Genomic DNA, 23,447 nt, shown 5'->3' on the forward strand with positions numbered 1-23,447 from the left:
CTGTACTGAACAGTCATTTAAGACTAGCTAGTAAATAACAATTACTGATTAAAAATGAGAAATGCTATCCTTGCTAACTTTTGAGTATTGTGATGGACCGAGCAGTGAAGGAATGTCAGGCAGTGCAAAAAAAGTTTGTTTCTTCTTTTTTTTTACCCCAAAACTATCTTTGTAAAATTATACAGAGAATTCAAAAACTTGAGCCCATAAAAAGAGTTCAAAGTGACAGACCTCTTTGTTGCTAGAAAAGCTGGCAAGAAACAATACTACCAACTCAAACAAACTAACCTACCTAAACAAAAAAAAAAGGGAAACTTAGCTGATCGGCCAACAAAAACAAAACACAGAAAGGTGTAGAAAACACAAAAACCAACTAAAACTAACATAACAAATTCCACCCCCCCCCATGATCCAGAATTGTCGTATGACCCAATTTGCAGGTCTCCATATAGGCTTTCTCCACCCATTTTCTACCGCTTGGCTAATCGACCAAGGGACTGGGAGCAGCTGCCACTGAAGTAACACGGAAAACAAAGAAAGATTAAATCATACATACATAACAGTGTAAACTAAAATGTGCGCACTTACAGTGGGGCAAAAAAGTATTTAGTCAGCCACCGATTGTGCAAGTTCCCCCACTTAAAATGATGACAGAGGTCAGTAATTTGCACCAGAGGTACACTTCAACTGTGAGAGACAGAATGTGAAAAAAAAAAAATCCATGAATCCACATGGTAGGATTTGTAAAGAATTTATTGGTAAATCAGGGTGGAAAATAAGTATTTGGTCACCTCAAACATGGAAAATCTCTGGCTCTCACAGACCTGTAACGTCTTCTGTAAGAAGCTTTCCTGTCCCTCACTCGTTACCTGTATGAATGGCACCTGTTTGAACTCATCATCTGTATAAAAGACACCTGTCCACAGCCTCAAACAGTCAGACTCCAAACTCCGCCATGGCCAAGACCAAAGAGCTTTCGAAGGACAACCAGGAAAAGTATTGTAGACCTGCACCAGACTGGGAAGAGTGAATCTACATTAGGCCAGCAGCTTGGTGTGAAAAAATCAACTGTGGGAGCAATCATCAGAAAATGGAAGACATAAAAGACCACTGATAATCTCCCACCATCTGGGGCTCCACGCAAGATCTCATCCCATCGGGTCAAAATGATCATGAGAACGGTGAGCAAAGATCCCAGAACCACACGGGGGGGACCTGGTGAATGACCTGCAGAGAGCTGGGACCAAAGTAACAAAGGTCACCATCAGTAACACACTACAACGGCAGGGAATCAAATCCCGCAGTGCCAGACGTGTTCCGCTGCTGAAGCCAGTGCATGTCCAGGCCCGTCTGAAGTTTGCCAGAGAGCACATGGATGATACAGCAGAAGATTGGGAGAATGTCATGTGGTCAGATGAAACCAAAGCAGAACTTTTTGGTATAAACTCAACTCGTTGTGTTTGGAGGAAGAAGAATACTGAGTTGCATCCCAAGAACACCATACCTACTGTGAAGCATGGGGGTGGAAACATCATGCTATGGGGCTGTTTTCCTGCCAAGGGGACAGGACGACTGATCCGTGTTAAGGACAGAATGAATGGGGCCATGTATCGTGAGATTTTGAGCCAAAACCTCCTTACATCAGTGAGAACTTTGAAGATGAAACAAGGCTGGGTCTTCCAACATGACAATGATCCAAAACACACCGCCCGGGCAACAAAGGAGTGGCTCCGTAAGAAGCATTTGAAAGTCCTGGAGTGGCCTAGCCAGTCTCCAGACCTCAACCCCATAGAAAATCTGTGGCGGGAGTTGAAAGTCCGTGTTGCTCGGCGACAGCCCCAAAACATCACTGCTCTCGAGAAGATCTGCATGGAGGAATGGGCCAAAATACCAGCTACTGTGTGTGCAAACCTGGTAAAGACCTATAGTAAACGTTTGACCTCTGTTATTGCCAACAAAGGTTATGTTACAAAGTATTAAGTTGTATTTTTGTTATTGACCAAATACTTATTTTCCACCCTGATTTAAGAATAAATTCTTTACAAATCCTACCATGTGAATTCATGGATTTTTTTTTTCACATTCTGTCTCTCACAGTTGAAGTGTACCTCTGGTGCAAATTACTGACCTCTGTCATCATTTTAGGTGGGGGAACTTGCACAATCGGTGGCTGACTAAATACTTTTTTTGCCCCACTGTATTTCAGGATAGAGTATTATGTGATTGTATGAGTATATTAATACTAAACCAAAACAAGTTTTTTATTAGCCTGTAAATTAAATTTATATTTAAAGAAAGGAAAATGTAAGTTTAGAGTTATGGTTAAGCCTCTATTGTAACACTGATGTTTCGTAGATATTAGCACTGTGTGGCTGGAACTGCAGCCATCACAAGTAGGTTCAATATTCTAAAATTAACATTAAAAATGTTTTCAATTTAATTATTTAACTTTAGAACATCCATGAGGTTCACCTGAGGGGGATATCTTTGGTTGCCAGTCTTGAAGAACACCAGCATTTATCCATAAATGAAAGATGGAGGATCTGGATACTTATTTTACACTTAATGGAGCGCTATAGAGAAAAGTGAGTATTTCTTGTACATAAACTGAATCAGTTATAAGCAGTGTTGGGACTAACACGTTATTAAGTAACGCGTTACAGTAACTACGTTATTATTGTGGTAACGAGCACGGTAACTAGTTATTATGCCAAAATCAGGAACGCGTTAGTCGTTACTGGGATTTAGATAGGGTCGTTACTCGTTACTTCGTGTGGTGGCATCGCGGAGCTTCCACAGATTCAGTAACATTAGCAAGTGGTGGAGGCCAGCAGGTGGATGAAGGAAAAGGGACGCAGAAGGAAAAGAGACCCGAGGCGGCCGCCGGTCCAAGTGTGAACTGAACTTCAGGTAAGAAGTTATGACCTGCAGTCTCTCTGGGTCAGATATAAACCAAGTTTAGGTGGAGTTTATTTTCGTTATTCTGACTTTTTCCGTACTGCGTGCTAGCTAGCATGACGGAGTTTCTATACAGCTGGGTGGGTGCTATGAAGTTAATGATGTTGAACTTTATTTTGTTCATAAGTTATTAGAGTTGCCAAACGTCCCGTCTGGTATTCAGAGAAAATATTACGCGAAAATATTACGCTGGAGTTATTCTGTGTCTTTGCTGCACAGCTGCCTCTTCTTCTCTCATTCTCCCCCCTCCCTCTCCTGTTTCTACTTCAATCATGAAAACTGATCAGTGATCAGCTGATCGGCTCTCTTGTTTGTTTATCGCTCACTTTGCGCCGAAAGAGGAAACCAGCGGATGTCGCGCTAAACAACAGCAGCACGTTTAAGCTTGATCAGCTGTTAGAATTTATTTAATATTAATTTCTAGTATCAGCTGATGTTTGCTGGAGCCACAGCTGTAAAGCTGCTGGTCATGATATGGTTTGGATATGTGGTGAGAGGGAAACATGAAGATGAAACCAGGAGATGTCCTTACTGAATCATCAGAGCTGTGATGGAGAAACAGGTTTACCTTTTAGGTGACATGAATGAGTTGAAGGGAAGTTATGAACTGTTTCTGAAAGACAAATAACCCCAGGATCCTTTTTAGGTAGCTGACAGCTGGTAACTGTGCAGGGGCGGATCTAGCAAAGTTTTGCCAGGGGGGCAGGTAGGGCATTAACAGGGAAAGGGGGCACAAAGAAATACTTTTCTTTCTTATTCCGTTTTAAAATGTCTAGTTTTTAATAAATAATTATCTGAATCTTACAACAAACGATTGATAGATTGATGCATATATACCATCAGAACAGTGTACATCACTGTCACAACAGTGTTTGTTTTCATTCAAAGGCTTTATGATTTTTCCAATAATGGTGGGCCGGTCTGTGTGTGTGTGTGTGTGTGTGTGTGCCTGCGTGTGTGTATGTGTGTGTGTGAGACATTTGGGCTTCTTGGTCAGAACGTCAGGGACATTGCGCTGTGCTGGCCCAAGTAAAATAACTCCATTGGCAGCTCCTAAAGTGTGTGCACTGGGGTGATGTAAACAAACGGGGCCAGTCAAAGATGTTTGGTTTATTTTTTTTTTTCAAAGCTTCTGGTCTTTGTATTTGTTTATTTTACAAGAAATCTATAGAAAAGTAAAGTTTTTGTTTGTCCAATTTTATTGGATTCAACTGTTTTTGCTTGCAGCCCAACTTTAGGAATAAAGCCAATAAGAGTCAAGAATAAAGTTTTGGCATCATCAATAGTAGATCAGTGTCTATGTTTAAAGGACTGCCGTGGTACAGGATATGTAAATATCTACACTTCAATTAAACCTGAATGCTGGTCAGTTTTTCAATCAGTATACTGAATGTCATTGTGATTATAAAAATAAATATACGGTTTGTATGTCCTCAATTTCCATAATTTTAAAAGATGTATACACATTATGTCAGTCATCTAAGTCAGCGGTCTCCAACCTTTTTTGCGCCATGGACCGGTTTATGCCCGACAATATTTTGACGGACCGGCCTTTAATGTGTCGCGGATAAATACAACAAAATAAAACTAGTACCGGTACCAAAAAAAAGAAGATTTATTCATAATGTAGGAGCCATTCTTGGGTTAATACCTTATGTGGTCACTAGAGGTCACCTTTTTCTGTTTTGATTATGTAATGTAAAGGTATTTAAGGTAGACGCACGTAATCGGCGTCAGGTGTGTCATTAAGAAGGCAAACAGTTTGTGACCGTTGCGCTGTTATGCTAAGTCGATACAGAATAAAGACCAAAAAAGGACAAGATACATACTGCTGGATTTATTGGACTGTTAACTTAATTCATGCATACCAGTGACATCGCGTCACCCCCGTTAACGACCACCTCAGTGGCTTCAAGCGTAGGCTTAGCCTCTACACATAACCCACGTGAAAAGACCCAGGAAAACCGAGTTAACGATCAAAACGATAACAAAATAACGCTGAAAACCGATAAAAACCCTGAAAATCTTACTTTACTGACCTCTTTCATTTGTTTAAAAATTACGGGATGTGTGGTTCAGCCCTTGCAGAACTCATTGGCCAGCAAATTAATTTCTGGAGGAGTGTCTACGCAATGTCAGAAAAAGGCTTCTTTTTATCAGGAAGCAGAATTCAGCACCAACGGAACCCCAAGGAAATGTCCATCTTACCTGGTACTAGAAGGTAGATTTGTTTCTGCTTTTTGCAATCCAGTCACATGTCTGTCACTGGTCTTAAAATGGTCATTCTTGATGGTAGTGGTTCTAAACATTCAGTGAATAATGATCTGAGTCTGTTGAAAATTACAGCTCTGCTTGCTAACCGGGCATTGTTTACCTGTTTACATGAGGGCGGGTTAGTTTGTCGCTCCGTTTGTATTTAGAGAACTTTTGCGCAATTGCATGACTCCTCTTTTAATTGTTGCTTGTTTTTGCTTGTAGAAATTGTTTTTATGAGCTTTATGCTAAGATTCTGAGGTTTCTGTGGATACCACACATGTCGAAATTTGCATAAAAGACTTGACGTTGTGGAGAGTTAAACGGCAGTTCACCCCATTTGCCCCCGTTACTGGGTGCATTGGGGCTCAGGAGATCAGTTAAAACTGTTCATCAGAGTAACAAATATTTCAGTGCAGAGTTGCACAATCAATAATCTATAATCATGTGGATTTTTCTTCAAACACGAGAGTGATCATAGTATTTCCTGAAATAAGAGATGAAGATCTGGTCCAAACATCACAGAGCAGAAACAAACAGTAAAGTTTGTGTGCGAAAGACAAACTGTTAAAGGAGGAAACAAAGCAAACTTACAGTTTCTTTAAACAGAGACACAACAACAAGCTCCACTCCACACCAGGACACTAATCACAGACACACAGGTGAGCTGCTTCCTGGAACGAGGAGGGACTCTACCTGAAGAGTGTGAGAGGGCCACACCTTCATGTGCTGGTTTAAAATTATGCAGTTTGACTGCTCAGACTGGCTCAGGAAGAAGTAAAGTTCAAATGTTGACATGTGAAGACATGAAACCTTGTTCTAAACCATATGCACAGATTGTAAACAGGAAAGAAAAGAAAGAAAGAATAAAATTAAAATTAAAAATCTTATATACACAACAGCTTGTGGGGATAGGTTAATTGGTTAATCCAAATTGCCCATAGGTGTGAATGCGTGAGTGAATGCGTGAGTGAATGTGAGTGCGAATGGTTGTCTGTCCCTGTGTGTTGGCCCTGCGACAGATTGGCGACCTGTCCAGGGTGTACCCTGCCTCTCGCCCTAAGACAGCTGGGATAGGCTCCAATCAATCAATCAATCAATCAATCAATCAATCAATCAATCAAACTTTATTCATAAAACACTTTTCATACAAAAATGTAGCACAAAGTGCATGGTACACACACTTAAAGAGTAAAATTGGACTGGGCACACATGAGCCAGGTGAGGAAACACTATAACAGGGAGCCGTCTGCACCGGGAGCCGGTCACAGACCGCAGCCTCCAGGCTGGGCACACAGCAGGAGGGAGGCAAAGGAGCCCCCCAGCCAGGCTGAGAGGACCCCCAGAGACCCAGCAGCCACGGTCGATCACAGCCCCGGTGCAGAGAGCCCCCTCCTAGGAAACACTGGACATATGATGCAATAAGAATATATACAGGATAAAAAGATAAAATAAATAAGAATGGGATGCAATATAAATATAAATAGCGTAAGAAGTTAAAAAAAAAGAATAAGAAAAATATCAATAAATATTAGGTAAAACCTAAATTAATAATGTAAATAGAATAACAAGATATAATAAATAAGCATAAAATAAATAAACGTTAGGTGAAAGCTAAATTAAAAAGGTGGTCTTGAGCCTGTTCTTAAAAACATGTACGTTCTCTGCAGCCCTGAGCTCCTCCGGCAGGCTGTTCCACAGACGAGGACCGTACCACTGAAAAGCTGCCTCTCCGTGAGTATGTGTCCTGACTTTAGGAACAAACAAAAGGCCAGTACCAGAGGACCTCAGGGTCCGCGAGGGTTCGTATGGTAAAAGCAGATCTGAGAGATAAGAAGGCCCAAGACCATTAAGACATTTAAAAACCAATAAAAGAACTTTAAAATCGATCCTGAAACACACGGGGAGCCAATGCAGCGCTTCTAAAACCGGTGTAATGTGGGCCCGCCCTCTGGTCTTCATCAGCACACGAGCTGCAGAGTTTTGTAAAAGTTGTAAAGGAGAAATATTCTTTTTGGGGAGACCAGAGAGCAGGGCATTACAGTAATCAATGCGACTGGTAATAAAAGCATGCATCAGCATCTCCGTGTTGGCCCGAGAGAGAATAGGGCGGACTCTGGCTATATTTTTTAGATGATAAAATCCAATTTTAGTTACATGTTTAACATGTGGGATAAAACCAAGCTCAGAGTCAAAAATAACACCCAGGTTTTTCACTTGTAGCGAAGGACATAGCGAAAATGCCTCTAATTTAGACAAGAGTTTCTCTCTCTGAGCCTCAGGACCGACGATTAAAACTTCAGTCTTGTCCTGGTTAAGCTGTAAAAAGTTTTCTGCCATCCAAGATCTTATATCTAGAATACAGTTAAAAAGGGCATCCACTGGTCCGGTGTCATCAGGAGACACGGAGGTGTACAGCTGAGTGTCATCAGCATAACTGTGGACGTTCACTCCATGCCTCCTGATGACACTGCCGAGAGGGAGCATATACAAATTAAAAAGTACAGGGCCTAGAACCGACCCTTGAGGCACACCACATGTCATTTTATGGATCTTAGAGGAGCATGTATCCATATTCACCATAAAAGTTCTGTCTGATAGATAGGAAGTGAACCAGTTGTGTACAGCACCAGAGACGCCCACCATGTGTTTCAGTCTGTTTAAAAGAATAGTGTGGTCTACTGTATCAAAGGCTGCGCTTAGATCCAGTAGCACCAGGACTGAGAGCTTTTGGGAGTTCCAGTTACACCTAAGATCATTTAAAACCTTTAGGAGAGCAGTCTCTCCAGCACCCCCCACAGCCCTGGAAAGGATAAGCAGAAGCAAATGGATGGATGGATATACACAACAGTGTTTGTTGGCAAGAGTTCATATGCATGTAATGGGTGGTTTGAGGGGTGAGATGAATGAACTGTGACGTGACAGTTGTGACCTCAGTTTAAAAAAAAAAAAAAAAAAAAAAGGGAGATGAGTTCATGTGTGTGTGATAGTTGAGAGGGACAGGCCAGGGAGATAATTCAGCATCCTGACACCTGATGGATAAAGCTGTCTCCCAGGCTGTGTCCCAATTAAGAGACCGCACGCTTGAAGTACGCATTTTGAGTGCGATTACGTCACCGCCACGCAACAAGGGCAGTCCCAATTCGAAGTGTACTTCAAATGCATACTCCAAATGCGCCGTTGATTTCCCCAAATATCAAGCGTGGTCCGGTGCACGCTTCGTGGTCCCATATATCCCACAATTCATAGCGCGGCGGTGGGTGTGGATAATTTTGCCGCAAAATACGGCAGAAGGCAGAAGGGAGCGGCCGAAGAGTGAACTGTCAAAAGTAAGTACTGAATATTATGTCACTTATTTATGTGCAAATGTTTAATAGCGAAGAACATTAAATCATTACTGTTGGCCACATGTCGGCAAAGTTATGTGACATTAGTGATGTTTGTACTTTCAGCGTTAACTTGGTTTTAAAGCCTCTACTTCAAAATATATACAGTGGGGCAAAAAAGTATTTAGTCAGCCACCGATTGTGCAAGTTCCCCCACTTAAAATGATGACAGAGGTCAGTAATTTGCACCAGAGGTACACTTCAACTGTGAGAGACAGAATGTGAAAAAAAAAAATCCATGAATCCACATGGTAGGATTTGTAAAGAATTTATTCGTAAATCAGGGTGGAAAATAAGTATTTGGTCACCTCAAACAAGGAAAATCTCTGGCTCTCACAGACCTGTAACGTCCTCTGTAAGAAGCTTTTCTGTCCCCCACTCGTTACCTGTATGAATGGCACCTGTTTGAACTCATCATCTGTATAAAAGACACCTGTCCACAGCCTCAAACAGTCAGACTCCAAACTCCGCCATGGCCAAGACCAAAGAGCTTTCGAAGGACACCAGGAAAAGTATTGTAGACCTGCACCAGACTGGGAAGAGTGAATCTACAATAGGCAAGCAGCTTGGTGTGAAAAAATCAACTGTGGGAGCAATCATCAGAAAATGGAAGACATACAAGACCACTGATAATCTCCCTCCATCTGGGGCTCCACGCAAGATCTCATCCCGTGGGGTCAAAATGATCATGAGAACGGTGAGCAAAGATCCCAGAACCACATGGGGGGACCTGGTGAATGACCTGCAGAGAGCTGGGACCAAAGTAACAAAGGTCACCATCAGTAACACACTACAACGGCAGGGAATCAAATCCCGCAGTGCCAGACGTGTTCCGCTGCTGAAGCCAGTGCATGTCCAGGCCCGTCTGAAGTTTGCCAGAGAGCACATGGATGATACAGCAGAGGATTGGGAGAATGTCATGTGGTCAGATGAAACCAAAGTAGAACTTTTTGGTATGAACTCAACTCGTCGTGTTTGGAGGACGAAGAATACTGAGTTGCATCCCAAGAACACCATACCTACTGTGAAGCATGGGGGTGGAAACATCATGCTATGGGGCTGTTTTTCTGCCAAGGGGACAGGGCGACTGATCCGTGTTAAGGACAGAATGAATGGGGCCATGTATCGTGAGATTTTGAGCCAAAACCTCCTTCCATCAGTGAGAACTTTGAAGATGAAACGAGGCTGGGTCTTCCAACATGACAATGATCCAAAACACACCGCCCGGGCAACAAAGGAGTGGCTCCGTAAGAAGCATTTGAAAGTCCTGGAGTGGCCTAGCCAGTCTCCAGACCTCAACCCCATAGAAAATCTGTGGCGGGAGTTGAAAGTCTGTGTTGCTCAGCGACAGCCCCAAAACATCACTGCTCTCGAGAAGATCTGCATGGAGGAATGGGCCAAAATACCAGCTACTGTGTGTGCAAACCTGGTAAAGACCTATAGTAAACGTTTGACCTCTGTTATTGCCAACAAAGGTTATATTACAAAGTATTGAGTTGTATTTTTGTTATTGACCAAATCTTATTTTCCACCCTGATTTACGAATAAATTCTTTACAAATCCTACCATGTGGATTCATGGATTTTTTTTTTCCACATTCTGTCTCTCACAGTTGAAGTGTACCTCTGGTGCAAATTACTGACCTCTGTCATCATTTTAAGTGGGGGAACTTGCACAATCGGTGGCTGACTGTATATGTAGTCGACCTTAATCTTACAGAGAATGTGATGATTTCATGGATAATTAAAGTCAGTCATATATCCACAAACACAACAAGCTGAAAGTCAGTGATGCTGCTCGGTTTGCAGTCCTGAATATCACGGCACAAGCAGGATTCACTGCACTGTTAATGTTAGCTGTGTTATATTGCTGCCTCTGTTCGGTGGTGTCGAGCCAAACGCACTTTAACGTGTGTTTGAACGAGCTGACGGTTCACTCGTTAAGCTGAAAGAAAGATGCTTTAATCACAGGAGTCACACATGTGTCCACTGCACCATCTGGAACTCTTCTTGTCTCGTAATAACACAAACACTAAATCCTCCGTCTCTTGTGCTGTTGTGTAGTAGTGTATACACCTGAGACTGTCACCTGTCTGTCTGTCCTGCACTCTCTCTCTGTTTCTTTCTCTCTCTCTGGTTGTGGAATAAAAGTATGAACATGTGTTTATAAGTTACATTTGTGTTTGAATCCTGCAGCTTATCACACATTTGATTTCCATGTGTGACGACTGCAAGTGTCCAGAGTGAGGACAGACTGAGGGACCCACTGCTGCACATAATCTGTGAGGCTTTGCATCCCTGATGATCCACCAGGACAAACTCAGCAGTGTGTGAGGAAGAGGAGGAGGAAGAGCCAGCAGCAGCTGACAGATGGAGAGAATAGACAGACTGTTCCCTGTTTGTGAAGGACTGCAAGGAAAGTTTAAAATAACTAACTGTCTGTCCTGAATCAGTCTTATTAGGTAATGTTCAAATAATGTGATCATTCCAGTGTTTCCAGTGTGGGAGAAAGTACTCAGGGCCTTCAAGCTACACACTATGAAAGGCAGCAACAAGTGTAATATTCAGAAACCTAAAGTATGTATCAGCAGCAGAATGGAGCTAAAAATAAATGTTGGTTTCAGTTCTATGAAGCTTTGAGTATTTTGGATCAGTAGCTGCTGTGTTTGTTGCATCATATTGCTGTAACTGTTTATATGTTTTATATATTCTGAGGTAAGTTGATCTATAGTGTTGCCTGACCCAGGAGTGGTCAAAACATTTATAATTTTTTATTCAATCATCTTCCGGAAGAGAGAGCCCTGCACAGTAGTGATGGGTCATTCGCGAATGAAATGGCTCTGAGATCCGACTCTTTGAAGTGAACGACGCGAGCAGGCTCCTTATCGCGAGCCGTCACGTGGGTTTTTTTTTTTTGGGGGGGTTTGGTTTTTCTCTTTTCTTTCTCTCACCCTCTCTCTCGCACTTTTTTCCCGCTTCACTCTGCACGCGAGTCTTGTGCTTTATGCTGGGCAGAGGGGGGAGGGGCGGTAGTTACACTCGCAGTAGCACAGGAACAGAGCCAGAGGGAGAGAGAGAGCCAGGGACAACGTCACATTAGAAAGGTATAGTAATCATCCACAACTATTTTCAGTTGCAGATGATAAAGGATTCAGAAAGTTTATTCATGCGGGCCTATATGACAGAGAATGTGCATGTTCTTTTTGTTTTCATATTATAATTTATATTTAATTGTGTTGTGGTTTGCAGTGTTTTGTGTTGTTTCACTTTAAATTTGTAAAAGGAAAAAGCAGAAAATTTAAATAGTTAAAAGTTGAAATGTGAATAGTTGAGTTTTGTATTATATGATTTATTTATTACATTTTTTGTGGAGTGAATAAACAAAAGTATATTTACGGTGGCCCCTACAGACAAAGCACGTAAAAACTCCAAAACACGTACAAACTCTGAAGCACATACAAACCCTGACGCACGTACAAACTCCAAAACATGTAAAAACACGTAAAAACTCAGAAGCACATAAAAACTCAAAACATGTACAAAAGACAACAGAAGTGCTCCAGGATGCTGGGCGCACTGTGGAGCTTTTGTTATCTTGTGGCTATACAAGCCGGCAAGTACCAACGACCGGATTTGGTGTGTGGTAGTAACAGGTAAATGAACTTTTTTTGTTTAATTATTTGAATATATATGAGTGCCTGTGTATAAATACACAAACAATACACACATGCTTTCAATTGTGTAATTTAAGTGATCTAGTAGCTCTGCTTTGGGAGTTCAGTTCATGCTAGAAATGTGTTTTATATTTATATATAAACATATATAAATAAAACCACTTTTTTTTTACGTTAGTAATTCCTTTTGTGCACAATTTTATAGTATTGTTAATAATAAATTAATTAAAGCAACAAAACAACCTAAAGAGCCGGTTCGGAACCGAAAGAGCCGGCTCTTTTTAGTGAGCCGAACTGAAAGAGCGGATCTCTAAAAAGAGCCGGAAATCCCATCACTACTGCACAGCCCAAAGCCAGTTGCAGAAACTCTAACATTAGAAGCTCAATATGTGTCTGATATGGTGTTATTTTGGTACTTCACACGTCACACAGTTTCGATATAAACAACTCCTTATATGGTACAAGTTTAACTCTGTTAAATGTAATAAATTGTGTTTTCATTGATGCCTGGATGGCAAACTTAATTGTTACACCTGGTAAAGCAGCAATGTTATTAAAGATGAAAGAATTTAGACAGTTTTTAACTCTCAGTGTGTCGCAGTGTTCGTTTGACTTTGGGACCTGAAGGGACGGAGTTTTGTACCCAGGTTACTCTGCGAGGCTCCTGACTACGATAGTTATAACGCTCTGACAGTCCATCAAGTAGTGCGGCTTGGTAGCTTACCAAAGTCATACTAAAACATTTTTGACAGATTTTTTAGCGCCGTGTACCACATAAAATCTGTTTGAGGTTAGTAAGCACAACCAGAATTCATACATAAGGTACGCCGGATTATAAGGCGTACTGACGATTTTTGAGAAAATTAAAGGATTTTAAGTGCGCTTTATAGTGCAGAAAATACAGTATACAGAAGAAAATAATATATCGCGATATATAGTGTTACCGCACATGCTCCAAATTATACGGCAATATGGATTTTAGGCCATATTGCCCAGCCCTACTTACTTTTTCTTACTTTCTTTTTTACTGTTTATACTGGAGCACCGTAACCAACATAATTTCCCCTAGGGATCAATAAAGTATTCTGATTCTTATTCATATGACAAACAGACTCAATAGGAGATGTAGCCTAGAATTAAACGTCTACATTTCAAAGAAACACATAGGTCAGTACCTCACCAGTGTCTCTAAACATTTAGATTCATAAAATTCTGAGTTTAGTTATCAAGGACACGAACGAGCAAACATGCCAGTTCTGAGGGGAGTGTACACATATTAATGTCCGTGCATGTCGAGCTTTTCACAGAAGAAATGGTGGCCATAAGATTTTTATTTTGGTAAAGGATACATTCCAAGTGTCCTCGTCTCCTTTTTTCCATACAGACAGAAAAACTTCACTGCATAGGTCTTCCACTCCACAACAGCAACATTGTCTAACTTAAATAGTTATACTCCCATAAGGCTTTATTTTCTATAGTGCCAGGATAAAGCAACATTAAATATCATCCATCCAGATCATCTTTAACAAAATATTTCCACTTTGTATAAACTCACACTGAAGACCAAAATAATTGTCACACATGATAAAACAGAATTAAATAATAAATTGTCTCTTAATTAAACAACTATGTTTTAAAGATTACATCAAACTCAATATATCACTATTGTCTCAAACCTTAAGCACCACAAAATATTCAGTTTCATTAACAAGGAACTAGCAAACGTGACGGGTCTGGAGGGGAGCATGAATGGGCTCATGTCCAAACATGTCTGTACATGTTTAGCTTCTAGCGGGACAAATAGTGGTGAAAGGTCAACAAATGTTTTTTGATAAAAGGACATTCCACGGGTAACCTGTGTTTTCCCAGACTGGACAAGTTCAGTTTCACTTGAGAAAAAGACATCACTGTTTGAACTTGTAATTTTTTTTTTCAGTTTCATTTTAAGACGGCATTGTTCTAGCCCCATAGACAGGTTGCCAGAAAGACATACAACCATTCAGGACTATGGACAATTTAGAATTGGTAACATGCAAATGTCTGGACCATGGTAAGGAACCTATGGAGGCACATAATCAAACATCGGTTCCATGTTTCTTGATTGTAATATTACTCTGTAATTTCTCTTTTCTATGCTAATAAATATAGGATTCACTATTGGGACTGATTTGTATTTGAAAGGGTGACATTATCAAGAGATAATCAGCAGACTAGTGCACCAAAGGAAGAAATCAGTCCTACGTATTTATTTAATATCCACATGGAACAACTCTCCAAGTCTTACTGGAGGCCAAGACCCTGCCATCCAGAGTAAGTATCTGTTAGATACCATATTTCTAAGAGTTTCAAATGTGACCTTGTGACTCTGGTGAAAGCTCCCAAATAGCTTCAGTGATATACTGGTTCATTTCCTTCTCTACCTCCAGTTCCTTCACCACCAGAGGAGTGATATTCCACATTCCTGCAGCACTCAGGGTCAGGAGTGTCTCCTTGGGTAGTGGGCACACAGAGTGGTGGATCCGTGTTATCTCTTGACTAATGAGCTCATTTTAAACAGAAATAAGTTCACTAATGATGTTGTGTGTGCTGCACTCTGAAACTCATTCTTTTCTATCGCTTGCACCGGGCAGTAACAGTTTCTCACTGCATTGAGCAAAGTGGAGGATAATATACAGAGTGACACATATTCCAGAGACCAGTAAATATGTATTTACTGGTCAACCACAACATGAATTAAAACATGGGTGGGTTCCACTGTTGCCAAAGCAGTTCCTCATAGAGGGTAATATGATTGTTCGTTTTCTCTGTATGTATTATTGTAGGGTCTACCTTATAAAGTGCCTTGATGAGATTGAATTGAATATAAGGTTTCTGGACCAGGTAACATCCCAGGTCATACTGTCAAAGCATGTGCTCACTAACTGGCATCTGTTTTCACAGACATTTTCAGCTTCTCACTGTTTTTATCTGTAGTCTGCTTTCAACACTATAAATCATTAAATCAGCCACCATCAGTGAGTCTGCTTACAGAGCAGAGGTAAGAACCCTGACATCATGGTATCGGGATAACAACAGACTGCACGGCAGAGGCAAATCCCCATTTATATTGAGGGGACAGAGATGTCAGATGCTTCAGGTTCCTGTGGATTAACATCAGGTTTGCCATTCATCCCAAAATACACACCAAATTCTATCAATGCAGCATCGACAGTATTCTGTCTGGCTGTATCATAAGCTGATATGGCAGCTGTTCTATGGAGGGTGGTCAGATCAGCACAGAGTATCAGCAGCTCTGAACTGCCAGCCATCTAGGACCTCTACTCACTGTTGTAATAGTAATTTTACAATGTATGTTGAAGGGATATTACTGCCCTCTGTTGGTGTGTTTGTGCATTACACTAAATAAAAAGGTGTTCGTTAAAAACATCACTCACAGCGCTGTAAGAGGAAGGCTCAGAAGACCCTCACTGATCCCAGCCACCCCACCCATACACCCTTCCCATGGTACAGCAAGATCTATACCCAAACCAGCAGATTCAGGGACAGTTTCTACTCCATACTGAAATATAGGACAGTTTATTTTGCGCAATCACATTGTATATGTATATACAGTAGTTTTAATAATCTGCATTTATTTATTCTAATTTATTTTAATTAATATTAATTTTGATTTATTTGTACAGTTCAATCTCTTATCTATTGTGTGCAATTTTTCTTTGCTGAAAAATTGTGGGGCTCTGAGCTTAAGATTTTAATTGCCGGTAGTAATGTGCCACATTACCTGTATATGAAAATAAAACTTGAGCTTGATATAGTCAGTACTCTTTCATCTGCAGTCAGAAACAGCATGAGGAGGAGCTGCAGAGGTGCAGATGTGAAGTAACTGTGAGCGGCTAAAAAGCTTGGCTGGATGTAGAAGGATATCAGCTCCCGTTTGGAATATGCAAGATTAAATCTTGATCTTAAATGTGAGTCAGCCAATACATCCCCAGTCAAACTTTATCAAGAGAGAACTTCTTTCATCTACAGAAGCAGTTATTGTGCAACTGTGACAAACCTCTGAAAATAGCAGCAGCTCTGCTCATGACTGCACAGATCTGAGCTGATTTTAACCGGACTTTCGGTTCTATTTTAAAATGCTGTGAGAACAGGTCAGTTAGACAGCTGAAGTCAGAACTGAAGACAGTTCAGTTCTGCTTTGTTTTCAGTGAAATCTGATGAAGCATTACTGAGGACCAGGAATTTGTGTGACTCTGGAGAGTTAGTGGAGAGTTTTAGGACGGAGCCAAAGTTTTAGCTCTGCATTCAAAACTCTGAAGATGAACAAACCTCAAACTTATAAAATTCACATAATCTGAACATATTTTTGGGCAGTCTGCTAATGTCCTATTTTATGGAAAGTGACTGAAAAATAATATAAGTACCAAACTGAATGGACAGTCTCAGAAATACGATCATCTGCATCTCAGTGTTTCCTGTTCTAGTTTTCACAGTCTTGCGTTCCGAACTTGCTTGGCTCTCTGGGCTCTCTGCAGACATCCTGCTCCTCCTTTTACTCTCCCACCGGGATCCAACCCGGCTCAGCTGAGGGGTGCCTGTAGCCAGCCTCCTCGCTCCTTGTTCAGCTTCCTGTCCCAGCCTCAGCCTGCTGAAGCTGTGATCTCTGCACAGCCAAAGCTTGACTGTGCAGCTCCCCTTGAACATTGTGACCCTGGACTATCTGACACCTCAATGACAGTAGTTTTGTTTTTTTTTCCTCTGGACTTTTTCTCTGTCTGAATGTGTTGAACCCGTAACTCAGCGCTGAGTCAGTAAATCTAAATAACATATCCTTTTGTTCTCCTGAACTGGCTGAAAATAAAACTGTGCGTGTAGATTTCGTATATGAACCTGCATCTATTTGTGGCGATGAGCCAGAATTTCCTAAGACTGGTTAATGGCCGGAGTTTCCTAAGATGGCTTTTTGTGCTCTGTCAAAGACTAATTTTCATGCTTCTCAGTCAGAAAGAGTTTCTGAAGCAGCTCAGTCTGAAACAATCAGCAATATAACTCAATTAGCTCAGTCTGAAAGGGGTTTATCTCCTGGGCTCACTCTGGTTCTAGTAATTCTGTGCTTGCCTCCCCCAAGACCTTGTTTTCAGTCCCTGTCACAGATCATAATGAGTCAATTCCTGTTAGTTATATTAGTTATATCCATATGAACAGTAAAAATGAACTTTTTGCTAACTCTGTGTAGACAGAGGACCCGTTTTCACTACCTGAGTGAAAGTAAATTCAGAGCTCTCTGTGTCTGTAATTTCTGAGTTTCCCTCTGTGTCTTCTGCTGAGGCTTTCTATCAATCAGAGCAGGCCTGCTCTAAGACCCTATTTTTATTGCGCTAACTGGAGCTCACTTGGCCAGGGAAGATTGTGCCTGTGTTTGCTGCCACAATCTGTCATGTTGTCTCTCAAAGTAAAATGGAAATGATTACACATGCTTTCATTTATCCCACCTTAATTATTATAATTCATCAGAATCAGAATACTTTATTGATCCCTGTGTCACGGTCCGCTGTGACAGACCGTGTGGAGAGTGCGTGGAGGACTCAGGTGCAGACACAAGTGACTCGGGAGTGAACTTTAAACAAAAGCGAGCCTTTTATTGTGGCTGGTAACATAAGAGAAACGAACAAGAATAAGGGCAGCACAAAAGCAATAACTAAACAGAAACCTAAACTGGGGAATGAACTAAGGTAAGGCTATGATTTAGAATACAACAGACCGGGCATGGAAACACGGAGGGTGGGAACACAGACGACGCGACACAGACTGTAAGAAACACAGAGACTAAATACACATGAGGGATGATCAGGGGAAGTGGCCACACATGGGAACGCAGCTGATATACATGAACTTAACGACAGGAGGAGTGAAACTGAATACACTGACATTCAATACAGACTTTCAAAGTACAACAGGAAACATGGAGATTAGACATGACATGAACCAAACATAACCATGCAGACATGACTCATGACAGATAGATAAGATAAGATAAGATAAGATAGAACTTTATTAATCCCTCGGGTGGGTTCCTCTGGGAAATTCGACTTCCAAAAAAAGCACAGCAACGACCGAAGTTACAGTTACAGAACTGTTATATATATATATATACACACACACACACACACACACACATATATATAAATACAGAGACAAATATAAATAAAATATACAAAGGGGATAAATAGAATAAATAGGAATAAAAAATAAAAATACAAGTGAATTGCACATTTCAAGTATTGAGTCTATTGCACCGTTGACTATTTACAAAAAGTATTGCACAAGGTATTGTACAGTGAGGTGCAGAGGCACTACAGCTTAGTTGTTCCCCCCTCCTTTGTCCTCCTGTTTCCCCTCCCTCTCCCCTCCAGAGAGGAGTTAAACAGTCTGATGGCGTGTGGGACAAAGGAGTTTTTAAGTCTGTTAGTTCTTGTCTTGGGGAGAAGCAACCTGTCACTGAACAGACTCTTCTGATTGTTTATGGCCGTGTGCAGAGGATGCCCAGCATTGTTCATAATGTCCATCAGTTTCTTTAATGTCCTTTTCTCTGCCACTGTCACCAGAGTCACTGTCACCAGAGACGCACGAACCAGGGAGACTCAGTACAGGGGAAGATGACAGAAGCGACAGCATGAACTTGACAACACAAGACACACGGACATAAACACATGAAGGGCAAGGGAGGCTATATACAAGGGTAATATAATTACAAATGAGCTGGAATAACTAAATGAACCTAAACAATCAATAAACATCAAAATAGACTAAACACAAAACACTGGGTCGCACGACCCAGGACCATGACACCCTGGGGGAAATTATTTTTTGTTACAGTGCTCCATTATAAACCAACATTAACAAGACAGACAATACGCTAACTAAGAATAGTACAATATATACAGGCATATAGGGCTTTGGAGTTGACGTCATGCCGCAAAGCATTGTGGGAGCGCGGCACCATTTTCGGGGTCTACGAATCAAAACAAACACACTGTGTTGGAACGATGACTACAAGATGCTTAAAAGCAGCTCAAAAGAGAACGGACTGTATAGAGACCGATTGCGTCCAGAGGCGAAGCAGCGGTACTTGCAGAAAATAGCGTGCATTGGAGTGGAGTAGAAACCTTGAAGACCAACTGCTCGAGTACTGCGAGTGAAATGCGTTTGATTTCCCTGCAATCATTCACATTAGGGCAGCATAAATTCATTCATGAGGGGAAATTACAGTGAGAACATGTGGAGGCTGTTAGAGGGATAACATAGTGAGTTCAGTGCATTGATGTGGCATTGTCCTGAAGGATTTAGTTATTCTTTATGGTTAAAGAAATTGCACTAATTTATTAATGTTTATTTTAAATAATCCTAATTATACATCTTGCTTCCATGTTTGTATCCTGTGTCACTAAAAAGACATTTTATTTTAGTTTTATACATTGATTAATGACCTGCGGAATCTCCTTATCATGTTAAGTGATTCATAATTGTCACTTTATGCTTTCTCCATCTCTAAAGTGATGACATCCTTGCATTACATACTTTAGGTTCATTTTCTGCAGGCAGGTTTCTGACAGAACAGGCAGATTAAGAATATAAGATGCAGCGTTGATGCACGTTGAGCTGCAACGTTAGGGCATTATTCCCCTGTTTGAGCAGATTATCCCTGCATCGCCTACAGATGGTTCAGAATGCTGCTGCGAGGGTTCTCACCAGGCTCTCTAACAGGTCCCATGTGAGAACCATTTTGGTGATCAATTTCAGAGCCCTCAGATACTTCCCTATATCAGTGAACAACTTCAGTCATACAGAGATCTCTATGATCAAAGCTTGTTGTCTGTACATTGGTCCAGCTTAAAGACCAAAGGTGACAGAATCAGAATCAGAAAGACTTGATTCATCCCCGAGGGGCAAATAAGATCCAAGAGAGCAACATGATGTTGAAGATAAGGACAGGGCATAAACAGGCAATAAGAGTGAGATAATAAATACACAGAATATACAGTATATACACAGTTTTAAAATTACACAGTTTTTAAATTAAAGTGACTGAATAGGTGAATAAATAACTGTAAGTGACTAAAAGTGAATTAAGTGTTGGCATTATAAAAATAGTGCAGAGTAGTTTATGTTTCTGGTGTGGGAAATGTTCTTATCGGCTGGAGTTAAAAAGCAGGGTGGCTTTGGGGACAAAGGTGGCTCTCCTCCTCTCAGTCTTGCAGGAAATTTAGTGGAGGCGTCGCCCAGAGGGGAGCCATTGAAATGCGGGTGAATAAGAATCAGAATCAGAGTACTTTATTAATCCCGAAGGAAATTAGGGTTACAGCAGGCAGCACGCTAATGGCACATGCGCACTTACAAAGGAACCTTCTGACCAACTTTACACAAACATCACATTGGGCAGACATGTCAGAAAGGTAGGCTGATAGGAAAAAAAACAACAACGAAAATACATAACATGAGGTAAGAGGAGGAGAAAAAAAAACTCCACTCAGACTGAGCTCCTAGTGGGAGAACAGTTTGATAACAGAAAAAACACCTCAGCACAAAAGCACATGACTATCAATACACCATAGAAACACGAGACAAGCAACAGGGGCGGGTAAAGGGTAAGAGAGAGCCGGCGTAGACAGCGCATCCGGTCCTGCAGCATGTCTGCACTGGTCCAGTCGACCGCCTTCCAGCCAACCCAGGTGGCCTTGCATGGAATGGGAAGAATAGTCAACACACAGTCGTTATCTGGGAGTTTTTGTTCAGCTCCAGCCTTGGGCCTGCAGCTGGCGCCGAGGTATCCGCATTCTGATGTTGATGTTGTTGATTTTTCTTTTATGCGAGCAGCTCAGGAGAATTTCAAAGCTGTTCTTTAACACTCCGACACTGGTCTCAATCTCCCGTTGGAGAACCGCGAGCCTCCCCATGATGGTATCAAACTCCCGTTCCGTGGTGTTGTCATTCTTTTGATTCTGAGACCCCACAACTGCAGTGAGCTGTCTTAACCATGCTGCTTTCGTTGTGAGAAGTCACGCCTCGTCCCACCGTTTCAATCCCAGCAGGCAGCCTTAAGGGGGTGTGAACAGCCGGTTCCGCTCTCTTAATTCTCCGATAAGTCAGGGCCAAGCCAGCTCCGATCAGCAAGAACCCTGTTATCATGGTTCCGAATAGGTAGATATCTTCAGCGTCCTCGATCGACAGTCCCACCAGGCACACAATCCTCCATGTCTGCCACCCGTGTATCCGGCAGGGAAAGTCCCTCCAGGGCACTCGGGCTTTCCTGAGCCCAGACTTCTCGTTGAGAAAAGGGTGTCAATAGCATTCAGAGACCAGTTGATCAAATCTATAATTCTCTTTTAGGTTTTAGAGAATGACTGTGAGAGACTGTTCCAGGGAAAGTAATGCACACGAAACAGGACAAGGACACAAGAGGCTAAGCAGGGAAGATAAGGGGAAGGAGGAGAGGAGAAAAGTGCGACCGCCTTCGCAGAGACCTGAAGAAGTAGTCAAAGGGATCACTGATGATTTTGGCTGCCTGTCTAAGTCAGTCTAAGTCAGTGCCTGTGCTTTCAAGGTTGTGGCCCCAAAGCTGCGGCTCTCACTTCCACTGGAACTAAGATCTGTGAACACTGTTGATATCTTTAAAAAGACACTTAAGACCCACCCCAGGGGTGACCCTGCACAGGTGGGAGACATGATTGTTCCTTCAAGGTGAGTTAAAACTCCTCCTAACATCAGTCCCTGGGTGACTAAATCTGTGATGTCCAGCATACAGAAAATTAATCTCAGCATCCGTGCACAAAAAGAAACCATCGTGCATGCGCGAGTGACTGCTTTACATGCATTGGGGGCGACCGTGGCTCAGGGGAATGGGAAGCTCATCTGTAACCGGAAGGTTGAAGGTTTGATCCCCCTGCTCTCTCTGTCCTGGTCGTTGTGTCCTTGGGCAAGACACTTTACCCTACCGCCTACTGGTGTTGGCCAGAGGGGCCGATGGTGCGATATGGCAGCCTCCCTTCTGTCAGTCTGCTCCAGGGCAACTGTGGCTACAACCGTAGCTGCTTCCACCAGTGTGTGAATGTGAGAGTGAATGAATTGTAAAGCGCTTTAGGTGCCTAGAAAAGCGCTATATAAATGCAAACTATTAATATTATTATTGCTACAGTTTCACGCTCTCTGGCCCTTCTGTCTTCAGAGTTATTGAAATTTATCATAGAAGGATCCGGTCTGCAGTCCACATGATTTCAAAGCTGTGATGAAGCTGTTGGTGCACATTTGACTTTCACACAGTGTTACAGCTTCTGACCTGCACATTATTCTTTCTATCTTTCCCTCTAACCTCTGATCCTCCAGTTGGCTCTGTGTTCGACACTGTAAACAGCTTTTATTGTGAAGGTTCTCAGAGGAGGGGACTTCCTGTGAAAGAGAACTTTTTTCTGTGCCATCAGCTGCAGAGTAACAGCTCTGCTCTGACAGCCGTCGGTGAGCCTGAGAGGATCAGCTGTAACGGGATTGTTACTGAGGATGAAGATGATGATCCTGCTCCTCTTACTCGGTAAGAAAGCTGCTCTGATCCTTTGAACACACACACACAGGCGCACGCATGCACACACACACACAAACAAACACACACATGGATGCATGCACACACACACAAATGATTCTTAAACCATCAGGAAACATGGAGTAATAGTTCAATGCAGCTGAACTACATTAAAACAAAGGTTTATTTATTCATTAAGGTAAATGTGCTTCGTGCAAACTGAATTTCTACAGTCAAGCATGTTTTTATATGACCACACTGAACTACCCTGTGGTCATGTGGCCAAATGTGAAGCTGGGTGTTCACAGTGAGTGCGGAACACTTCAGTAAAACCTCCACATTGACATTATTTATTAACTGCTCATGTCCACTGATTAAGCTCTTTTATGTGATGAAGCTCGTTCATGTGATGAAGCTCACTCCCATGGCCTCCATGCAAGATGGACCTGCTCCACCCGCTGAACACTGAGCTGTGTTCATGTCTCTACATGGTCTATGTGATGATCTGACGTGTTTAACCTTAGAGTGCAGGGAGGAGTCTGTACTACAGGAAGTGCCCACTGAGCCTTTTTTAGATTTAAGCTCACACCCCAGCAGGTGGAGGAGC

At 41.8% G+C, this 23,447-nt stretch overlaps 1 pseudogene; it reads left to right on the forward strand.

The window, feature by feature from the left end:
- LOC113019578 (protein NLRC3-like) overlaps positions 1-23,447 on the forward strand; it is a 576,297-nt pseudogene that overhangs the window by 450,740 nt on the left and 102,110 nt on the right.

Source organism: Astatotilapia calliptera, chromosome 3 (assembly GCF_900246225.1).
Source record: "Astatotilapia calliptera chromosome 3, fAstCal1.2, whole genome shotgun sequence".
Classification (NCBI taxonomy): Eukaryota; Metazoa; Chordata; class Actinopteri; order Cichliformes; family Cichlidae; genus Astatotilapia; species Astatotilapia calliptera.